The sequence below is a fragment of the Ammospiza nelsoni genome, chromosome Z (assembly GCF_027579445.1).
Source record: "Ammospiza nelsoni isolate bAmmNel1 chromosome Z, bAmmNel1.pri, whole genome shotgun sequence".
Lineage (NCBI taxonomy): Eukaryota > Metazoa > Chordata > Aves > Passeriformes > Passerellidae > Ammospiza > Ammospiza nelsoni.
In genome coordinates this window covers 75,730,844-75,751,967 of record NC_080669.1, presented here as the reverse complement: position 1 = coordinate 75,751,967, position 21,124 = coordinate 75,730,844, and the positions used below count along the sequence as shown (strand labels likewise).

The 21,124-nt window shown below is 42.6% G+C and overlaps 1 protein-coding gene across 6 annotated transcripts in view; it reads right to left on the bottom strand.

Annotated features, from left to right (window-relative positions):
* Positions 1 to 21,124, bottom strand: part of LIFR (LIF receptor subunit alpha) — an 85,856-nt gene that overhangs the window by 41,542 nt on the left and 23,190 nt on the right. Inside the window, exons 1-2 of one of the 6 annotated variants that reach the window (XM_059492685.1) lie at positions 10,612 to 10,629; positions 1,738 to 1,790 (exon numbers count right to left, since the gene is read on the bottom strand). The exons of 1 other annotated variant lie outside the window; for it this stretch is intronic. The gene's annotated coding sequence lies outside the window, so the exon portion shown is untranslated. Of the gene's footprint in view, positions 1 to 1,737; positions 1,791 to 10,611; positions 10,809 to 11,060; positions 11,162 to 21,124 lie in introns of those variants that run through there. 4 more of the 6 variants (XM_059492684.1, XM_059492687.1, XM_059492682.1 and 1 more) reach the window with 4 other exon arrangements.

The window sequence follows — 21,124 nt, the reverse complement described above, 5'->3', positions numbered from 1 at the left end:
ACAGATCACATGAAGACATACTGCAGCATATTATCATGTATGACCACCCTTCCACTGGGGTGGGAAAACACTTTTCTCTCTGCACACAAATTGGCCCTCAATGCTGCTATTCCCCTTCCAATCTTGACAAAGGAGAAAGGTCTACAATGCAGCAGGACATTATCAGAACAAGTCAGTCCATGTGTAATTACATAGCAGTTGTATTTTCTTCATTTATTTCCTTCAAATGCTGTTTTAATTGTACTTTGTTACCCTTGGACTTTTTCACTTAGGCATATATACATGCATGTCCCTCCTTTTAAGGTGGCAAAGTGGGAGAATTAAGTACTCAGCAAATATTGACTTCTAGTTAATACACTGGAGACAGTCTCTTTCCTAATTAAATCTCATAGACACAGGCTACAAGAAATTCGTGTTAACCACACAGTTGATGCACGTACATGGGCTCACTCTCATGCCTGCTTATGGTAACAGCACTCCCTCATTCTCTTGCTGCTCACAGCCAGGGACCCAAAAGACACGCAGGCACACTGACCCAGCTTTCTGAGGGCAACACTGCTCCTCCTTTTCTGCTCTGCTCCTCCAACACAGGTCCCTGCAAAGGGTTTATGGCCCACTTGCAGATCTTGTAGCACCTCAGCAACCCAGTGCCTCAAAACAGACTGACTCTTTCATGTTATCCTTTCTACCCATACAACAGACTTTGATGCTGCCAAGAAACACACAGCCTCACATCAGTTTTAGTGTGCTCCTTACCCCCTCTACAATGCAGCACTTCCTTAAATGTATTGCCCTAACTAAAACAAACCACTTATCACAATGCAAGAGGCACAAGATGATGTTGTTTTACAAGTAAATTAACACCCAGCTTTCAGTTTCCAATAATTTAGACTGATCATTCAGTTGAGGCAGCACATGGTCTAAAAAGAAAACACGAAGGAAAGTTCAAATTTTGTTTTCAATTTTTGCTAGGTGACTGTAAATAGAATTCAAATATAGACTGAAATCTCTCAGTCCACAAAAAAAGATGCTGAAAATTCCAAAGTTTTTCAGAAAAATATAAATGAGAAGCTTATATTTTGTCTGTTGGATGGGATTTTCTAGCTTAGAAAGTTTATTTTCCTTGATATAAAAAAACCTAGCAGCTGTTTAGGTGTTTCATTGAGGGTCTCAGAATAGAAAATACTGCTATAAAAGTACTTTTCAGGGATGTAGTCCTGGTTTCAACAGGGAGAAATAGTAAAGGCAGCCCTGCACCATTAAAATAACGCTCAGAAGAACAAAGCAAGCAATGAAGATATCAGAAGCAATGAAGAAACAAAGCAATGAAGATAAAAGAACGTTTTAAAATAATACACATGATGGCTAGGATCCATGGTTTTTACTGCTGTAAAATAAAACAATGCTTTTCTGCAATTTCTTTTAGAAGTTAAGAAAATTGACTCCTTGTAAATAACTCACCAGCAAGTGCTGAGACAGCAGCATCTGCAGGGTAGTGATGCTACACCTCATTTAAAACCGAAAGCAGCTCATACAAGATTGAGACTGCTACTAATAGGACATAGAGTGAGTCAGTTCTGCAAGTCTCTTCTGACATTGTTAGAATAAGAAAATTAAACAGAAATTTTTAAGACCACGTCTCACATCTTCACATCCCTTTCACACGACCATCATTATAGTATCTGTAACTTGCATCTGCCTCTTCTCCCTCAATCCTCCCTTGAAAGTGAGACTCACCTCCTGAAGCTCTCTTTTGTTTTTCTCTTCTGAAGGGTGACTATAAAAAGGGGCTGAGGAGAGGAAAAAACACCTTGGATTTTACACACACAAATCATTCCAACTTTTCTATCTATGCTTAACAGGGTTCTTCCTTCCTGCTATTATTAGTAAATCTCACAGTTTACTCCTCTCAGCATTGAGCTGGCAGATAAAGCACAAAAGAAGAAGGTTTTCTTACTTATTAGCTTCTGACACCAATAAATTCTGTATATCTACACAGTAGAATGGAAAACCCTCTTCCTGTGGAAGATTGTTCATCACATTTTTCATGCATTGTTGCTGATATGTTTAACTTTTTTGTTTCACAAGTCAGCAATGAAGCAGCTATTGTTTCCAAAGTGCTGAGCAAGTCTGACTGCAGGAGCAAGAGACGTGCAACAATTCTCAATGGTCTCTGGTGGCTGCAGACTGAGGTGCCAGACACAGGGAAGAAAAGGCAGGGGAAAGGGGAACCTGAAGAGCTGGAGAACTGGAGAACTACAATCTGGGTGTAATTGTATGAATCAGAAGTTCTGTTTCAGTTTATTTTCAGTTTCTATTCCAGTATGCTATTCCTTAGGAAAAATTCTGCTCTTCATGAATCTAGTGAGGTCTACCCAGACACATGGCACACGATGCACAAGGCCAAGCACATCCTCACAAGTTCACCTGTCAAAATCCACAGACTGGCAGAACATTTAATTTTATGGTATGAAACACCAACACATAATTTTTTATTCCTTGTGTGAAATATTCTACAAAAGCTCGCTCCAATCTCATCATGAAGCAAGTCATTAGAACTCACAAAGCATTACACAAATAACACCACCTCAAACATCTTTGGAGAGTACTCTCCTTTTCCCATTTCTGCAACTTCCCATACTAAAGAACTATTCACAGAATCTGCACACAGACTATAAATGCAAAACATATTTAGATGCCAATACATATGCCTCACAGATATAAGTATTTTACTTTAGAATACTATATACAGAAAATATTTGTAAACCACAGTAGAAGAGCTTAAAAAGATCAGATACCTATGTAGGTATTAGAAATGCAAGTGACAAATAGCTTATTTTGTCCAAATAAGAAAAATTTAATAACTAAAACCAAACCAAGTGACTATCATTAAGTATGGCAAAAACTAATGGTCATAACTTGAAGAGATTGAGTGGAGGCAATTTTTACCAGTACTTGTTAAATGTTTGAAGTGATCAGCTCATCAAAAAGTTGGGTTTAGATTGGAGCATCTTATTCATGTTAGTTCTCAGGTCTCATGAAAAAAGCTGCTAAATGCTATCAGAGGTCACCTATGTCCTCTGATGAGAGGTATTTGACAGCCAAGGAGTGATGCTCGTGACTGATTCACTGCAGACTTATGCAAGATAATAAGCCTCAGTAACCACATATATACACATATTGCCCTGGAATTTCAGAAACATAAGTATATGACTAATTCTAACTTATGAATGAAGGTATGCACAAACTCACATTTGCACTATTGGCAGGAGCCCAACTGCAGGAGCTCTTTCTTTAGTCTTCAGTACAGGATAGCTGAATGTTGAACTGTGCATTCACATGAAGCACCTGAAGCTGAAAGACTCACACAAACCATTGCTAGGAATGCCACACTTGGGGATCACTCACAAAATATGTGAAATTATAAGTATACCTTATGTGTTTGAGTGTGTGAAGAGGAAAATTAACACTATTTTGCTGAAAGCCTGTTAGTGACCTAATTCTACAGCAGCTATTGTAATGCTGAGTACTTGCTCCCATTTTTGTCTGCAGTAATCACTGCCCAAATTTCAACCCAGAGCTACCTACTGATTAGCAAGTATGCATACACCAGGGGAAAAGGATAGCAGACAAGAATCTAACGTTTTCAAGGATACATTCTTTGCACATTAACACCAGCTGCACCACTCACTAGCTGAAATATGAGGAAGGAACTGGAAAACGTTCAGTGTTCAAACTATCAGTTATCACAGCTCAAGCAAATAAATACATAAAAGATATTGAAAATAAAAGTCCTAACAACTTTTTCTGTATGGATCAAGCTACCTTACAAAAGCTGTTGATCCAAGAACACAAGAGAAAAACTAGCCATTCATTAGCAGTGGAAATGGTTTCATCCAGTACAAAGTCGATTTATACTCAGGATCAAATTATTACTTTGAACAGTTTGGGTCTGTTGTTGCAAAGGCTAACACAATGTAACTATTTAGTTCAGAGAGATTACTTGGTCACAGCTCTCAACTACCTACACAGAGAAAGGATTTAAATTTAGCCCACTGTATAAGACACGAGAGGAAATGCCATGTAGTAGACCTCCACTGAAAAGTGAACATTGTGAAAAGCAAAACTAATTAAGTATTGGCAAAGGTTCTCACAGGAGGAGTCACCTGATTGAAATAAAAACAAGATTGGATGTATTAATTACTAAGAAAGTCTAAATACGGGTTCAATGCAAGTCTAACTATATTAAAGCCTTTAGTTCACATTACTCCATCAGACTAGATTAGCACAAATCATGCACAGATCTCACTTTAGAAAGAATTTTAATGGTGAAGGAAGAAATATGAAAGGTACAAAATACAGACTTTGAGGTAAGACTTACAATAAAAGGGTCACACAACATCTTGCTGGATTTACATCCAGAGTGATCTTGTCTTTTGAAATATGTGGCAACATTTGGTCTAAAATTTCCCATCATCTTGAAAAACAAATCACCAATCACCTTTAATTTGGAGAAGGCTGTTCTATATTGGGAATTGTGACAATGCTGCTCTAGCAGATGAAATATGAGTTACGTGCCTTGAGACCCGTGCACTAAAGGCTTCCCACAGCCATGACCTTTGGAAATGTGTGGAGCAGGGGGAAGGAGGGGAAAAGGAAGAGGAACAGGTAGAAACTAGGGAACAGATGTTATTATCCTCACAACTAGATGAAACCCTAGAGGAGTTTGACATTTAAGTTCACCTCACACACACAGTACTTCTGTAATTGTGGCACATAAGACAACCCATAAGTTTACAACAAAAATAAATATTTTTCTTTTTTTTTTTCCTTTTCTCTCACCTCCTCTCTTTTTTCTGCCTAGGATTAAACATTAGAAGCTTATCTCCCTGGTTTTAGCTGCAGAGTAGCTGTAAAAACCTCAGAGGTCACACGTCCCTTGCCGCAAGTGCTGAACCTGATCCAAAACATGAATTATTGTGAAATTAGTTGTAATTGGAATACTTATAACTTACATTCACCCTCTGGACTTCAAATCTGCAGAAGCTTCACCTATAATACTGACCATTATAATTTGCTCCTGAAGTTCATTTTATTTAGGAAGCATTTTTGCTCTGCAGTAATATTCAAACCAATTATTTGAGAAAGATATTTTGAAGCTCTGTCCTCACTGTTTCTACACTTAAGAGAGGCCATTAGAGCACCCAGTTCAAGAAGGACAAAACCATGATCTGCCATACAAACATAGTTACATCACATGATGAGCAGCACTGCTGTCTTGGCACAAGAGCTTCTGGATGACTGTGCTAAATCCTGTTTGGAAAGGAGAAGGGCTGCCAGGCTGAGGCAGATATCACCAAATAACCCCAAAAGACAACTGCCCAGACCTGCCCCACGCTGAGCAGAGTCAAGACTCTTCTTTCACTTGTCCAAATCTCTCTTTTCTATGGATTCCCCAAGGTATGTGGGATGTGCAACTCTCAAACATGCATGTAGTTTGAAATGCAGCCAATAAAGGAAAAGAAAGTATGAATATCAGATATTCTCAGACCACCCTGATGTACTGCAGTGTGGAGGTGTCTTTACTCACAGCCTAAATGCTGCAGAGGGGCTCACCTTCACACTGTTTGAGACCACCCTGAGTCTGGGCTAGACAACTTTGCAGCAAGTGGCCTGGGTCACCATCTGGCTGCAAAGCAGCTTTTCCTGTTCTTCTGTGTTCAAAGTGTTTGAAATTAAGAAAGAGCAATTTTTTAAAGCTTTAGACTGAAACGTGTGTCATGCCCAAGGACACAATGTGGAGGGCATTCAAGGGCATCAAGCCAGGTGGGAGAGAGCTGGCTTGCTCTGCTCACCACCCTAGCCAAACTTGCCATAGGCCATTACCCCACCATCCAGAAAAAATGCTCAACTGTGCCTGAGTTACATACAGTCAACTGAGCCTGCATTTCCTCTTGGAGAGAAGTAACTGACTTATTCAGGGAGCAAAACTAGCTTAAGTGGATGGCTGAGGCCCAGAAGTAAAACGTGGACTATTTCTGAGCCAGACTGACAGTGTAAACCATCCTCAACCACCCCTGTTGCATGTACTTTCATTATACCTTGAAGCAACTTGTGCAATAATGACAAAATTATGCAAGCACAAGAAACATTCCAGCATACTTTTCAGACAGTGTTTATCACCTAAAGAAAACACTCAAATACATTGCTTTATTTAAATCTCATGATTATGCACTACAGGCAACCTTGATATGAAACTATCAAGGTTCAGTCAATATTATAAAGCTGTTATCAGTGCAGCTGTAGGTACAAAGCAAGCATAAATGCACACCTCTATATTTGGAATATATGTATACTCCATAATAAAGTATTTTTGACTGTTGATCAAAATGCAGTGAGCTATACTGGCAGAGAACACCAGCATAACATTACTCATCAGTATAGAGCCATTCCCCTCCAAAACAAAAGAAAACCAAAAAAACCCCCCAAAAAATCTCCAAAAATCTCAACCAAAAATGAAAAAAAAAACCCCCACCACAATAATTTCCTAACCAGTGATACTGTATCACTGAAACTGGCTGACTGGGGAGGGAATGCTGCAACATAAAATCAACCTCAAGAAAGCACATCTTTATCTACTTAAGGAAAGTTCAGAAGACTGAGGCTGACTGAAAGGCTGTGCTTTTGGTTTTGCTATGGGGTATGGGGATGAGAAAGGAGACTGCACCCTGACACACATGGCCCAAGAGAGGGGGGAGGTGGTGTTAAACCAACCTGCCAACACAGCAGCCCATCATCTGCTCTGGGCTGTGCTGAGGGCCTGATTTTTGGCAGGGTAGGAAGCAAGGCAGAAGGAGCAGGGAATTGCCACAGTGCTGTCCTTGTTTCCATGACACGTGCTTTTATAACTTGTGCTCCCTGAGGTAAAAGGCACAGTTTGGACTCAACAGCTGACAGCTCAGCAGTTCCCTGCCTGTGGGATAAGGGAAAGCTGGTTCTGCTGTAGCAACAGTTGACCTCACTGCAGTGCCAGCTCCAGACAGTGCACAGAAAGGAGGGGGGGCATATGCCCTTCAAAACCTTACACCCTGACCAACATTCATACCAATGGCTTAGGAGCTATTTTTAGCCTAAGCACTTTCTGCTTACAGTGAAACCTGCTGCTAGGAATGATTCCAAGAGACAGCAGCAGGGAAAGGCAGACAGCAGCAAAGTGGCAAAAGGCCCTGTTGAGCTTCTGGTGCTTGCAGGAGTTCAAGGACCTTACAGACACACAGCAGCAGGGCTCCCACAGTCTGTAAATGTAGGGACTGCAAACTTTCCAAAGGAAGGAGGATATCAGTGAGCGGCAAATAAATGATAATGTGCATGAAAAACAGCCCCCAAATACATTTCCCAGGGATAGATAAGAACTTCCAAAGATTATTTATTCTAATTAAAATCTGTTAGTTTGTAAGTCAGTATGGAAGGAAGGCAAAGAACACAGGGGACTTCTGTGTTTTCTGGTGGTAGATATCCTAGCTGCCCCTCAATCCTGCAAAATACAGGTAAGAAAATAGGTCTGTTCATCAAGGAATTTATATGGCCCTCATCATTGCCATGCTAATGACTCTGGAAGAAATCCATACGATTCTGGTAGATCATGCCTGAAGGCATTTAAGCATGTATAAAATCCAAATTCTGATGCTTCAACCTAATAGAGATGTGTTTGAAAATCCCACTTAGTTGCAGGTAAGTATTAGAGACAAAAAATAAATAAAAGGAGAGGTGATGATAAACTTTGTAGGCATCAGCATGCACAGATGCAGTCTCACCTTTGACAGGACCATACCACTTGCCTGATGCTTAAACACTCAAGATTCACAAAGCAACTACTCCCTGCTTGTACCTGCTGATAAAATGAGCAGAGAACCAAAGAATCAGGTTCCAAAGAAAAAAAAGCTGCTGCTTTTCTTTAAAGACATAGGAGAAGAAAGCAGCAGGAATGTTCCCTTTTCTGAGGCAACCCAAGTCGCTGCAGCACTTGCGGGGGGTATCAGAAACACCTCAGGCTACCCAAAGTGTCAGATGAGTCAGGATGAAGACTCCTCCAGCCCTTCTGTCGATTCTGAAGGCTGAGCAACCACTGACTCAGTGCTAAACTCATGTCCTTGTGAGATGACACTCACTGGAAGTGCAGGATCGTGGACTCCAGGTCTGCGTCCCAAAAGTTATTGTCATCTTTTACATTAAACTGCTTATGGAACAAAATGTATCAACCAGCTTTGGAGCACAGAGCACTTCTCAAGTCTTACCTAGAAGCAATTTATTTTTCTTTTTTTTTTACACAAATTTGATGCCTACCAGTCAAGAATAATCATAACTAAATCTCAGGGGCAAAAGAAAAACATAATCCATCTGCATCAGCCTTGGGAAATATGGCATTCTGCAAGATAGAGTCAACATTTACAAACATCTTTAAATACATCTTTAAATATATCTTTTCATAAAGCACATAATTTGCTGTCAGACACTCATTGGATTAAGCAATCCAACATTTATACCCTAAAAGAGCTGTTTCTAATACATTTAGAGATTCTGTTCTAGCACTGGATGTCAATGGGTCCATATAGATGTCAATAAATTCAGATTTTTTTTAAACATTCTCTAACACCCGCATCTGCATGATGCTGAACTAGATGTGACCTTATAGCCAGAGACTGTAACTCAACAAGTGCTTGAAATTAAAGTCCTATGAATACCTGCTAGAGCAGCAGCAGCAGCTTTGCCACCTGTGAAAAAGTCCTCCTCCCTTTGAGAGGAGCATCTCCACCCATGCGGCTGCTCCCATGTATTCCTGATTTGCCTTCGGCAAGTCTGAGAGAATGCCCTCACCTGAAGGTTAAGTCTCTCCCTTTCCTCAGCACACCTGTAAAGGGATTTTGCACAATCTAATTCACAGATAATGCTTGCCACTGGTTGCTCTAGGTGACTAAAGTGGTGTGTTTGGAGAGTGCACAATGGAAACTGTTATCACTTAGAAATGCTGATAAAAGTTTGAATAGGTGAAACAGAGATAAGATGAAAGGATGCAAATACTTAGTAAACAGAAAGCAAACAAAATTGGGTGATCTACTGACTCCCTAAAAGTTATATTCCAAACCAGCTCCAACTTAATGATTTGTAAGCCTTCCTTTTGTGACTTTCTGCAATTTTTCCAAGGTAGACCACAGCCCTGCAGTCTACTGAGACTAGTCTGCCTTTTTTTAGACCTCTCCAAAGAAACCTGCAGATCCATCTCCAGCTAATGGCCACGCTGACAAATAAAAATCAAGTGCAGATATGGTGCTTGCTACTCATTCTGTGGATACACTCATGACATTTGCTCCTGTCTTTTGCATATCCAATCCCTTCCCTCATCAAAGTTTTGTTTTGATCTTGATTCAAATTGTGGCCAAATCCAGCAAACTTCTAGGTCTATTCTCACCTTTATGTACAGAAATCAAAGGTTATCTTTATCACCAAAATCATGCAGCATAAAATGGTTGATGAGCTAAGGACAAGCACAGACTTACTGCAGATCAAAACATTCATGCATTCTTCCTTACAGGATGTGCAAAGCTTTATATATAGAGCACGTGGGCGCTGATGGATCTACACCAAAAAAACATACTGTCTGAGCTGGCAATGCCACATGCTGATTTGAGAGGGAACGTGGCATGACATAGAGTTCAATCTTTCTCACAGTTACTAAACCTACTTAGTCTTATTAGCAGTCTGGGTTCATGCCGTTGGGTTGAACTAAGGGTTTAGGAAGAATTTAAATATTTCTTCTGCAGTAAGGAGAAAAGGCAGAATGGACCTCCAGGTGAGATATCAAAGGCAAGTTACACTGTCTTACTTAGGTAACAAGCTGAGTTTCAAATACAGCAGAAATCAACCCAATTCCCAAGCTTTCCTGAATGAACTTTGACAGGACATGGCCTTGATAATGGAATATAAATATATGACTATTTTTGCAATGGTAATTACAAGTGTAAAAGTCTGTCAAAAAGAATCGGAGTGACGATTCCTACACAGCAGCTCACTATCCCACTCTCCTCAGTAATAGGTGATTATAATACTTATCCAGATTTTCACTCTCATTCATAGCAAACTTCCCAGGCATTCACCACCAATGACAACTGAAAAAGCAAGCAAGCATATAACCAATTCCTACCGAAGTAACACACAGCATGCCAGTACAAAATAGTCAATTCAAATGTACACGTTGAATCTTACAAGGGAATAACGTTCTTTACAGAACTGCCTCAAAGGCTTTCACAGATCGTTTTCAAACACGGTACCTAGACACATCAGAAATTCAATCACTCAAAACAGACACAGCTGCCGCTGTGCCAGAGCCCCTGTACAGCCAGTGCACAGAGAGGCGCCCAGCATGTCTGGACGTTCCCCAAATGCAGAAGGGGTTTTGGAGTCCCATCCTAAGGTCCATTTTTCAAAAGGGTGGTTCTTATTATAAAATGAAATGAAATTAAATGAAATGAAATGATAAAATGAAATAAAATAAAACAAAATGAAATAAAATAAAACAAAATAAAATAAAATAAAATAGGCATAAATAGTATTTACCCGCTGCTCACTCCTCGAGCCAGCCAACCTGCCGGCCAGCAGAATGAGCTGTTGACAAAACACAGCCTCTATTTAAGTCGCGGGCTCCGGCAGCGGCAGAGAGGAGCCGCCGGTCTCCCCCCGCGCCCCGAGGGAGCTGCCTCTCTCTCCGCCCGCACCGGCTCCGAGCCCGCCGCGCCCCCGGCGGCGCCACCTGCGCCCAGCCGCGGCCGAGCCCCGAGCCGCACGACACCAGGCAGGCAGCGGGGGCTCTCCGAAAATCCCCGCCGCCGCCGCGCTGGGTCCCGGCGGGGCTGCCAACCCCCCCTCCGCCCCTCCCGGCCGGCACCTCCCCGGGGCGGGCAGAGCGAGGGAGGGATGGAGGGAACATCCATCATCGCGCCCCTCGGGCCGCCCCCTCCCAGGTGCGAGCGGCCGGGAGCGGGCGCCCGGCGCGGCCCCACACTCACCCGGCGCCGCCCGGCCGTGCCCTGAGGGGGCCGCATGCCGCGGGTGCGCGGCGCGGCCCAGCTCCGGCGGCAGCAGTGCGCAGCGCCGACAGGAAGGAGGGATGGAGCCGCGGAGGGAGGGAGGGAGAGAAGGAGAGGGAGGGAGGGATGGAGGAGCGGGGCTGGCGGGCTGGCCGCGGGAGGAGCCTGCGCCGCGCACCGCCCGCCGCCGCCCCCGGCCCTGCCCCGGGCACCGCCGTCCCCCGCCGCCCGGCGCGGCCCGGTTCGGCCCCGCTGCAGCGGCCCCGGTGCTGCCGTGCCGAAGCTGCCCGGCGCTGCGGGCTGACGGCGCCCTTGGCCCTGGTGCCGTGAGGCCCGAGCTGGCGGGGACACTGCAGCGCCGGCGGTGAGGCTGGGTCCCCGCGGGCTGCGGCGAGTGTGCTGCCGGAGGGTGAAGGCGCGGATCTCATCTGAGCCTTTCGGGTTTCCTCAGAGATGCGGTCAAATACCCTTCATAGAAAAGTGCCTTGAATACTTCCAGCGCTGCCAGACCTCCAGGGCTGGACGCGGTGGGCCTGGCTCCACAGATGCAGGCGATTTTTGATTGGTTTTATCTTTGTATTTGCCACTAGTTTTTGAGGTCTGAGACTTGACCTCCAGCATTTCTTTGAAGCCGCAACTGTTGCATGTCAGCCTCTCTTGTAAATTAAACTTGAAATCCTCACAATCCCACAGTCTCAAGAGTCGGGCAATTAAAAAAAAAAAAAAAAAAAAAACAAAAAAACAAAAAAACAAAAAAAAACAAAAAAACGCCACGAGACCCATAAAATCAGAACAGTTGGCAAGCCTGTGGCTCCTCTGTTGTGCCCCAGTCAACCACAGGAGAGTGGGGAGAAAAAGTGAGTGCTGGATTTTCCTTGTGTTTTTCTGCCTACATTTTCCTAGTGCAGTTTTCCAAGCTGCTGCAGATTTTTTGTATCTCTCACAACCCTGATGACAGAAAACTGCAAATACTTGCATGGAAGTCCTGGGCCAGACTTTTGTCCCATGATGGCTGAGTAGATTTCAAGTCCTCAAATCCAGACTCTCCTGCCATCCTGCACATTGCCTGCATGGTATGAGTGAAGACAGGCTGTTCTGTAGAGAGGAAGTGTGGCACTGTTCTATCTCCTTTCCAGCATTTTTAGTTGTGCAAACAGAACTGGACATGCAGTAGACCAGCAAGATGCGCCTGAACCTTGTGGTTCAGTCATGCATCATGATACATGACTTCAGATCTGTTCTAGTTCAAGAACACCTTGATTTCAGGGCTTGAACCCTGAGATACTTGTCTGTGTGTTGGCCTCTCAAGAGGAAGGATTGAGTCTCCTTATACACCTACAATTCCTGGATTATTTTAAACCTTATTGGTTTAAAATAATTGGTTTATTCAGCCATTGGCTGAATCCCAAGCAGAATATTGATGTACATTGAAACACTCACAACTCCAAGGATGAATAGACTTTAAGACAAGACCCCTATTAGGGATCTTCTATTTCGTAGGTTCAAGCAGTTGCCTTTCCAGCACATCAGTCATCCTTTCACAGTACCAAATCTGTCCTCACTAGAAAGGCTGCTGGATGGCTAATTCTGTGGTGAAGTCTTCAGTGCAGGCACAAAGAGGTTTGATATGTCAGCTGCCTAAGAATATTTTCCCATTTAGTTCCCATTCTAGCCCGGAAGCCCTTCTACTTTCTTTCATGCAAAAGCAACCAAATTCCAATGAAACTGGGAATACCCATAGCACCACAAGCTTTGAGGAGAAGGTGGACATTTCGTTGTACACACCTGTTCAAGGGAGGACTGCCTCTGTCTTTGTTTCCAGATCTCATTAACTGCAGCCTGGTGCCCTCTCTAGAGTCTGCATCTAAGTTTCATGAGGATGTAACATGTACTTTGTGCCATGGATGATACACACAAAGGCAAGTTTCCATCCAAGAAAATGACACAAGAACTGTCTTTAAAAGGCATTGAAAATATTAAATGAAATTGTACTACCTTCCTTTTCTGCAGCTCATGCTATTTCAACTTTAGTAAAGGCTCACAGGCATCTCACTTGTCCAAAAGCCCTGTAGCATGGTACCATCAGTAGTGGCAGAAGATCTGCAAATTTTCTAGATCACAAAACCAAACAATAGCAATTTTCACTATTTCCTCTATTTTATTAGCCAGATAGCTTCCCTGTAATTCACAGACATTTCATAGAGGAGCTGTGTATGTTTGAAGGTTTTTTTAAGCAGAAAAGTGTGATTGTGAAATTAGAAGAGAGTTCCAGGACAAAAAAGAGCTAGGGATATTCCTCAATTTCTATTAATGTTTTGATATTGTAATAATGAGTCAATTTTCAGTGATTCAGTTGGAAGTTAAGAGACAGAAATTTCTAGGTATGGTACAATTTATGACAAGTCTGTATAGCACAAGTTTCAAGAGGATAAGACTACAGGTGGTTGGTATCAGTTATCTCTTTTTTATACAGCGAAATATGATAATTTTAATATAAACATCTCCTAGATAAATGAGTGACCTAATTACCCTGCCACTTCTGATCTTCAGTAAATATGCTGTGCATGCATACAGTCTCATCATGACGTCTTCTCCATAAAATATCATAGCTGCTATATTTTATGAGGAAATTTGAAATTTATCTGCACAGAGAACATACAAGAAGACCATTTATTTTGTTTCCTGCCTTATCTGTGTTTTCCAGAAAACTGAAGGACAGATGCTGGAACACACAACCATGTCTTAATATAGTCAGTGTAGGATCTTGTCACTGATGTCAACAGCAGCAGGGCTGTGCCTTTCAACACTTATATTTTGGACATTGAGGGGGAGAGGTTTAAGTCTCTATGGAAAGTAGGTTGGCTTCAGTTTATTTTAGTCTATCTCAGGGCTTAGTATTACTTAGAGAACAACAGATCTGCTGTCTGGGTCAGAAAAATTTCTTGAGCCATGTAATTCCAAATGAAAGTGAGAAGTCCAGCTAGGGCATTTTCATTAATGAGAGTTTCCTGGAGCCATTTAGTCTTGTATTTCAGGGTGTGTTGGTTATTTATGGCAGAGGAAAGGAACGGATGTGTTGATGTTCTGGAACTTTTCCTTTGTGCATTGTTTCTCATTTCACAGTTGTATTTGGCACCCACTTTCCTCCAGCCAATAAAGAATATTAGAGAACTTCCTTTGCTGAGAAGCTGTGTGCACATTTTACAAACCATACAGTTTAACCAGGAGTTTGAAAGGTACTACTTCTACTAGTGTTTACAAAAGCCAGAAATTGCAAATATATAGTAGTGCCGGCACAGGTCTGCCAATGGTTGTTTTTATGGGCTATCAGTTCCTGTTTTTTTTAAAACAAAATTATATAATACAACCAGCAAAGTAAATTTGGGTCTAACTAAATGTGTTCAGGAAGGCCAATAACAAAACTCAGATTGGCTGTGATAAATGCAGGAGTAACCTCTGCTCATGCCAAGAATAACCTCGAGTACTGAGGATAGTGCATGTATTTTTGTGCGCTTACAAAGCAACAGTTCTTTCCTATGAACTCTCATTGGAGGCATCTCTTGTTGTCAAGCTGACATGGAGCTTTTCTTGGAAATGAGGACACTGATCCCAGAGAAATAAACTCTTGGTAATTAATAATTTTCAAATACAGAGCATTTTATTCATCATTAAAGACCTACGACTGTAAAACCAGGGACGTGTTGGCAATATATTGCTAAAGGGCTTCAAAAAATTCCCCGGTCTTTCTTGTCTGTAGGAAAACCATGTAGCCCTTTGTGGTTTTTGTGTTTACAGGGAGAAGCAATGAAGGACTTTGATCTACTGACCTGCACTAACTTTGATAGTGCCATGAATTTAAAAAGAAATGGGAAGAAAAACACTACTTGCCAAAACAAATTAAATTTAATGCACTCACATTCCTTTCACTGGGAAAAAAAATCTGCCTCAGATGCCCGGGAAATACATGGTGTTGAAATATTGGATTCACTGTCCGTAATAGGACCCTTATTGTTGGCAGTGAAAGTAAAGCTTCTCCCTTGCATTAGAGAGGGATAGGAGAGGAATTGCATTGCCACACATTGCCAAATGCCAAGATCTTTGTGTCTAACCAGGGCATTTGTGTGTAGGATAGAAGTGGGGGTACCAGCTGTTGAGTCTTCACTGAGTACCTTGGGTCCATCTTCACTGGCAACTGCAAACAATTCCTTTGAACAGGTCTTTTATATCCTCCTGAGTCAAGCAGGTGTGGTCTGATCTTGCCTCAGACCCTTCCTTGCCTCGCTCTGCAGAACCTTTGGAAAAGTTTCTGCCCATCACCTTATATTCTCATTTTCACACCTTTATGGCTCCTGTCTGCTGTCCTGTTGAGAAGATGTCATCTGAGCCCATGTTATCAGAGCACAGTTTTGGGGGTGGGTGACAAGTAGCCTGTGCTAAGGGAACTGAACTTTTGGTCTTGTCTTGTGATCTTGATGTAACCAGCACACTCCTCACCATTCCTTGATTTGAGTAAGGTTGGTCATGCCCATTGTGTCTAGAAATGCTCATTCTTTCCACCCTTGCTCTAGTGTGGCTTCTGATGCTCTCACAAACAGGCATTTCCATTTGTAGTTCATTTAGCTAAGTCTTAATACCTCAGTTAAACACATCTACAGGGGGGACTGCAGTGAACTGGTGCCTGAGAAGGGTCCTGGTGCTGAAGTTCCCCTGCTGCAACAATCTCCATGCCGTAATCAACTAACAGCTGCAGGCCTGCTTTTCAGTCTGAGCACTTGTGCCATCCTGCAGGTGCTCACACTGCAGTGTAAAGTACAGCACATGCTTAATCATCACGCTGGATGCATCATATTGCTGAGTCTAATACAGTAGCATGAGAGGTCAGCTGTTGAGACAGTGATGTAGGACATAGAATAGTTCTTGGGAATGAATAAAGCCATATATACATTTTTGAAGAAGCGTCAACAAATCATTACAATCTTGATGATTGTGGGAGAGTTGGTGGAATCAGTCCTAGAACTAAGTATGATTTATAGATATGAAATTGAAGAAGCATATTTTGTACAGTACTGGAAGGGCCTAATTACATAAGAAATAAAAAGGATTTATGAGAGTCAGAAGCAATTTAGATTTGTAATAGCCAGAGAAGCATGGAAACCTGAAAATAAAAGATACCAAGAACATCTTAGACATTCATATGCATGTAGTTTTACAAGGCTCTTCACTGGCTCCCTGACAGCAGCGTATCACATTCAAACATCCTGTCGTTTCAACTGTGCTCCTTATTTCACAACTCTTTGTCACTGTTGTGTTGGCTCTATTTCCGGTGCAATGCCTTTCCCGACAGTCAGTCACACTTTTCTGATCACCAATTTATCAGCTACATACTGCCATGCTTTATCTATTTCTAAGAGATCTCACCGAGAAATGCCCTCTGTACTACAAGGCTTAGTAAGTTGTTGCTTCAGATTTTCTGTTCATCAGCCCATGGCCTGAACATGTCCAATGAATGTTGGATTAATTTGAAGTACTCTAAGCTGTTATGAACTTTAGATGCACTCCAGAGCTGATCTCCATTCAACCAGAATTCATGTAACTCAAGCTGAGCTGCCAGTTTCAGTGAATCCCAAGTAAGTCCCTAGAATTTTCAAAATTCTCCTTGCACAAAGCTTCCAGGCAGCAACACTCTGTCCCCATTGAACTGAATCCAGGGAAAGAAATATGACTTCTCCAGCACTATCCGTGGACAGATCTGCTAGCCCACTCACTGCTTGGAAGCTAATTTCTATGCATCAGCATAGAAGTAGTGAGACAAAGAGAGCTCAGCTAGAGAGGAGGTGGAGATATGTAACAAATGCTTTTCAGGAAAACAGGAAGTTCTGTACTCACATGGTTCACAGCATTCCTTCTGCCAGTCTTTCCATGTTGTTTTTCAGATGTGGGTTTCAATACTTCTTGACGCAGTGCATCAAAGCTTGGGATGTTACAGTACTAAACAATATGCAAATAAGATGCCTCAAAGTGCGGCCTTGGAGGATATGATGGAAAAATGCAGTTATTAGAAGAAACTTTGTCCTTTCTGGGCCTGATTAAAAATACTGGGGCTTTTTGTTAGTGTTTTATTTACCCTTGTTAACCACAGTTCTCTTGTAGGCTAATAAAAGGTCTGCATTTGAACACAAACAGAAGTGCTAACCTTAGTAAAGCAGATATTTCCAGCATGTTTGGAAGTCAGGCTGAAAGCAGTTTTCATAAAAGCAGGCAATTCTTTGCATGAGGTTACTTATTACAGCAAATTCTATATCTATTCTAGGAGTTTCCACCAAGGTGGACCTATTTTTGTTCTCAACCTTATTTTTATTATTGTCTACAATAATAAAACTCTATAATGACATACAATTCTAACCTAGTATTGACTTAATTACATATCTGTGTACCTCCTTACATCCTCCCATCTGTTGTAACAAGCACTTTTGCTTTTCAGTAGTTTGAAGACTAATGGCAATTTTAATTTGCCTCTGCATAACCTGGTAAAGCCAAAGGAGCTGCCTGCAGAGGGCCTGATTTTTTGAAGCATCAGCTGCAAGGCTGAGCTTCCTTAGGCAGAGAACAATTTCCTGCAAAACCATTTTTAGAACATGTGTGGACAGCAGTGGAGACACCAGAAGTGTATGTACATGCTGAAAATTGTGTGACTGTGCATGCTTTGTCTTGTTTCCATTCTTGGCCAAGTTGGATGTCCAGGCAGGCATTCATTCCCCACTGGGGCCACATGAGATGCAGACCAGCCAGGGGTCACAGAACCACATCTGTCAGCACTGAGCTAAAATGGATTCACAGTCACTTGTCTCTGTTCTGTCCTCCCTGCTCTGAAACACAGCTCACCTGGGGGGCTGCAAAGCACATTCTTCAGACAGGTGCTGTGAGGCACAATCTCATGCATGTTAATGAGTTGATGCATGTGTTGGCCTAGATTACGGTTTGTCAGGTGCCTTTTTTGCCACCAGTGTGAGCTTCAGCATCCATCACATGTCTCTTATTCTGTGATTCTGAATTGTGTAAACATAAAAATAATATTTTGCATATTTCCACACAGTAATACAGACTGAGGAAACAATTACTTCTTTTATTTTTTTTAAATTTTTGCTTCTTTTTTCTTTTGTTTTTTTTTTTTTCTTTTTTCAGATTCCTTTTTTTTTTTTTTTAATTAACCTCCCCTCAAGTTATATTTTAAGTGAATAGATTTCCTGCTGTGAGCTACACTAAGTACAAACATCAAGCCTCTGGAAGGCTGGTAGGAGGTAGGAATAAACAGGAATAAACAGCCAAGGGCAAAGATTAAAGGGCTATAGGGCTGGAGTTAACATCCAAGGGCAGAAGCTGAAGGAGCACTCCTGCTGTGTGTCAAACCACAGTCCTGGGCTCCAGGCTGACAGTCTGGTGGAGGTGCTGCGTTCAAACTTCAGCTTTGTGCCTTAGCCATTGGATTGGAATATTTCAGGCACAGCCAGGGACTCAAGCACGCTTGCAATAGCCAGGATGAACTGACAGTAGGAATCTGAGGAAAAAAGGAACTTGCCTTCTGTCCATTTTCTGAGGCATCATAGTTGAGGGAGGTGAGCTGTGTCCTAGTTGCAGAGATCATCTGGACTCTACTCTTTGTGAGCCCACATCTGAGCATGACAGCAGTGCTCACCCTCCACAAAACTCTATGACTGATTCATTTGGATGCCCACTGGAACAGGGAAGCTAACTTGTCTGGGAGGAGTGCCTGACTTTGAGGAAAACATGCATGCCAGAAGCTTTTATTAGGCTTTTATCTGCAATTTTAGAGGTAGTTCAGTGAAGCCTCAGTGAGGGCGTTTGGTTTTGGCATTCTGGCTGCTGCAGTCTCTAAGTATTGAATGCCTCTTCAGCCTGTGTCTGTTCCCTGCTTAATGCATGGGGCTGCTGTGAAATGTGGCCTGACAAATATATATAGACACTGCAGCATTTGGCAATTTGATGTTCCTCCTACTTGGATAGGCTACTAGCTCTCCTTCACTCTAAGGAAAATTGCAAGCTTAAAAGTCAAGGTCCTGACACACTCTCTGCTGAACCTAAAATGTATAATAAAGCATCTAGAGAACACAGGAAAAGGCTCTCAGGAAGCAACCTGCTGAGCACAGAGCACTTGTTCTAGCCAAACGGAAATTCCTGTTGTTTCATTTGTTTTCTCAATTTTGCCTTCCTCTACATAGCTCTGTAAGCTGAAGTTTTGTTGTCTTTTGACTTTTGTGTACCAACAGGCAGCAATTCTACCATGCCTTGTTCCAGACCCCTGGCCTCACATGCAGTGTTCTGCCTCATGGCTGTAGTTGGCAAAACTGATGCCAAGGAGGACTCTGAAAGTTTTGGCCTGTTAAGATGTAAAATACACACACCGTGTGAAGTCACATTTAGATGGAATCTCTTCTGGCTTTGTAGATGATAGCATTAACATCAATATTTTGTGTCACGTCTTGCCCTATCTACTCAACGGTCCTACTCAAGCCTCAATTGGCATTTGTGGCCCTGAAGCCCTCTCTTGGATTTAAACACTAGGGAAATTTGTTTCTCTGTAGTCACAAGGGAGAAACAAGAAATGCCATCATAAGTGTGCATACAGGCTTTGAAGGCTGGATTGGGAAGTGGAAGAGCTGGAGTGCCATGGGAAGGGGATGCTCCTGAGGCTTTTCCGTGCCCCCAGAGTGCTCTGGCCGCCTCCTTAGGCTAGAGGGCACTGTCCACTCTGATTTTGAACCGTAGACATCCCTTAAAAACCAAGAGGGAAGCAGTGGAGGCAGAGGGCTGAAGCGAGAGTAAAGGTGGTGAAGTGAAGAAGTGAAGGGAGCGGGAAGTGCAAAGTTTCTGATCCCTGCTCCAAGACATGCTTTTTTCCCCCGTTGTATTCGGGTGCAGAAACCGTGCGTTTTTCACACAGAACAGTGAGGCTTTCTCAGAAAGCAGAGAAGAAACTTGTATTTGCCCATGACAGTCAGACTATGATTCACCCTGTCCCTTATTACAGGCAGCAACCTTGACAACTGTCTTGTGCAATCCTACCACTTTCCCGGACTTCACGGGAATACAACCCTTTGTGTTGAGCTATTTCAGAATGGCCTGACTCCGCCCACCCGCAGAAGAGAAAGCCTGGACAGAAAGATGTGCTAAAACTCTGAAACACCCGCTTCTTCGACACTAATATAAGCTGTGCCATTAACATGTTTTCTTTTGTCACCCGAGTGGTAAAGGGTTCTTCCTAGCCTTCCCTACATCCAGAGGAGGCAGGATTTACAGCAGCCATGAGTATGTGCCAAAGCTCTGCAGCAGCGAGAAAAGGTGACTCTGGGGAATTCAGGGCTGGTTATTCTGTTTCCAGCTGTGAGTACAGAGCAGCACCGTCCTGCATTGATAGCAGAGCAAGCATCACTCAGCTCCAGTGCCCACAGCCCCAGAAAGAGGCTCTGGAACTAGGAGATAAGCTTATATGCGGCACAGATGACAGTGGTTGCATAAATCATTGCTTTTTTTGGCAAGAAGTGGTTGCCAGAGAGACTGCAGGCTGCTGTTATTGCACATGGATGTGAAGTCTGGTCTGGTAGTGCAACTGGCTCCAGAAAGAGGGAGTGTACCAAAGGCTTCAGGGGGAATTTGTACCAGTTGGCCTGTGGGATGGGTTCTCACAGCTGGTAAGAAGTACAACAATAACTCTGCTTCCAAAGGGAGCTACTCATCAGTCTCAGATTGACCCAGAAACAAGTATTTGAGTTTTAGAAGAGAAAATCTGGGAGCAGTCCTACCTTAAACACCCAAAAATTGTTAGTTTTGCTAGCTACTACAGCTCTGCAAATACTATTGCCTCTCTATTTCTGTCCTTGTTTTAATTGGATCATGGTTGTTTTTTTTTTTTTCTTTTTTGTTCCCCCTTCCCCTCTCCTTTGCTCTTTTGCTTAGTTATTCTGAAGCTGGTTAAAAGCTACCCTAGCACTTGCTTACAAAGGTCTATAGTCTGTGGTGCCAAGTGT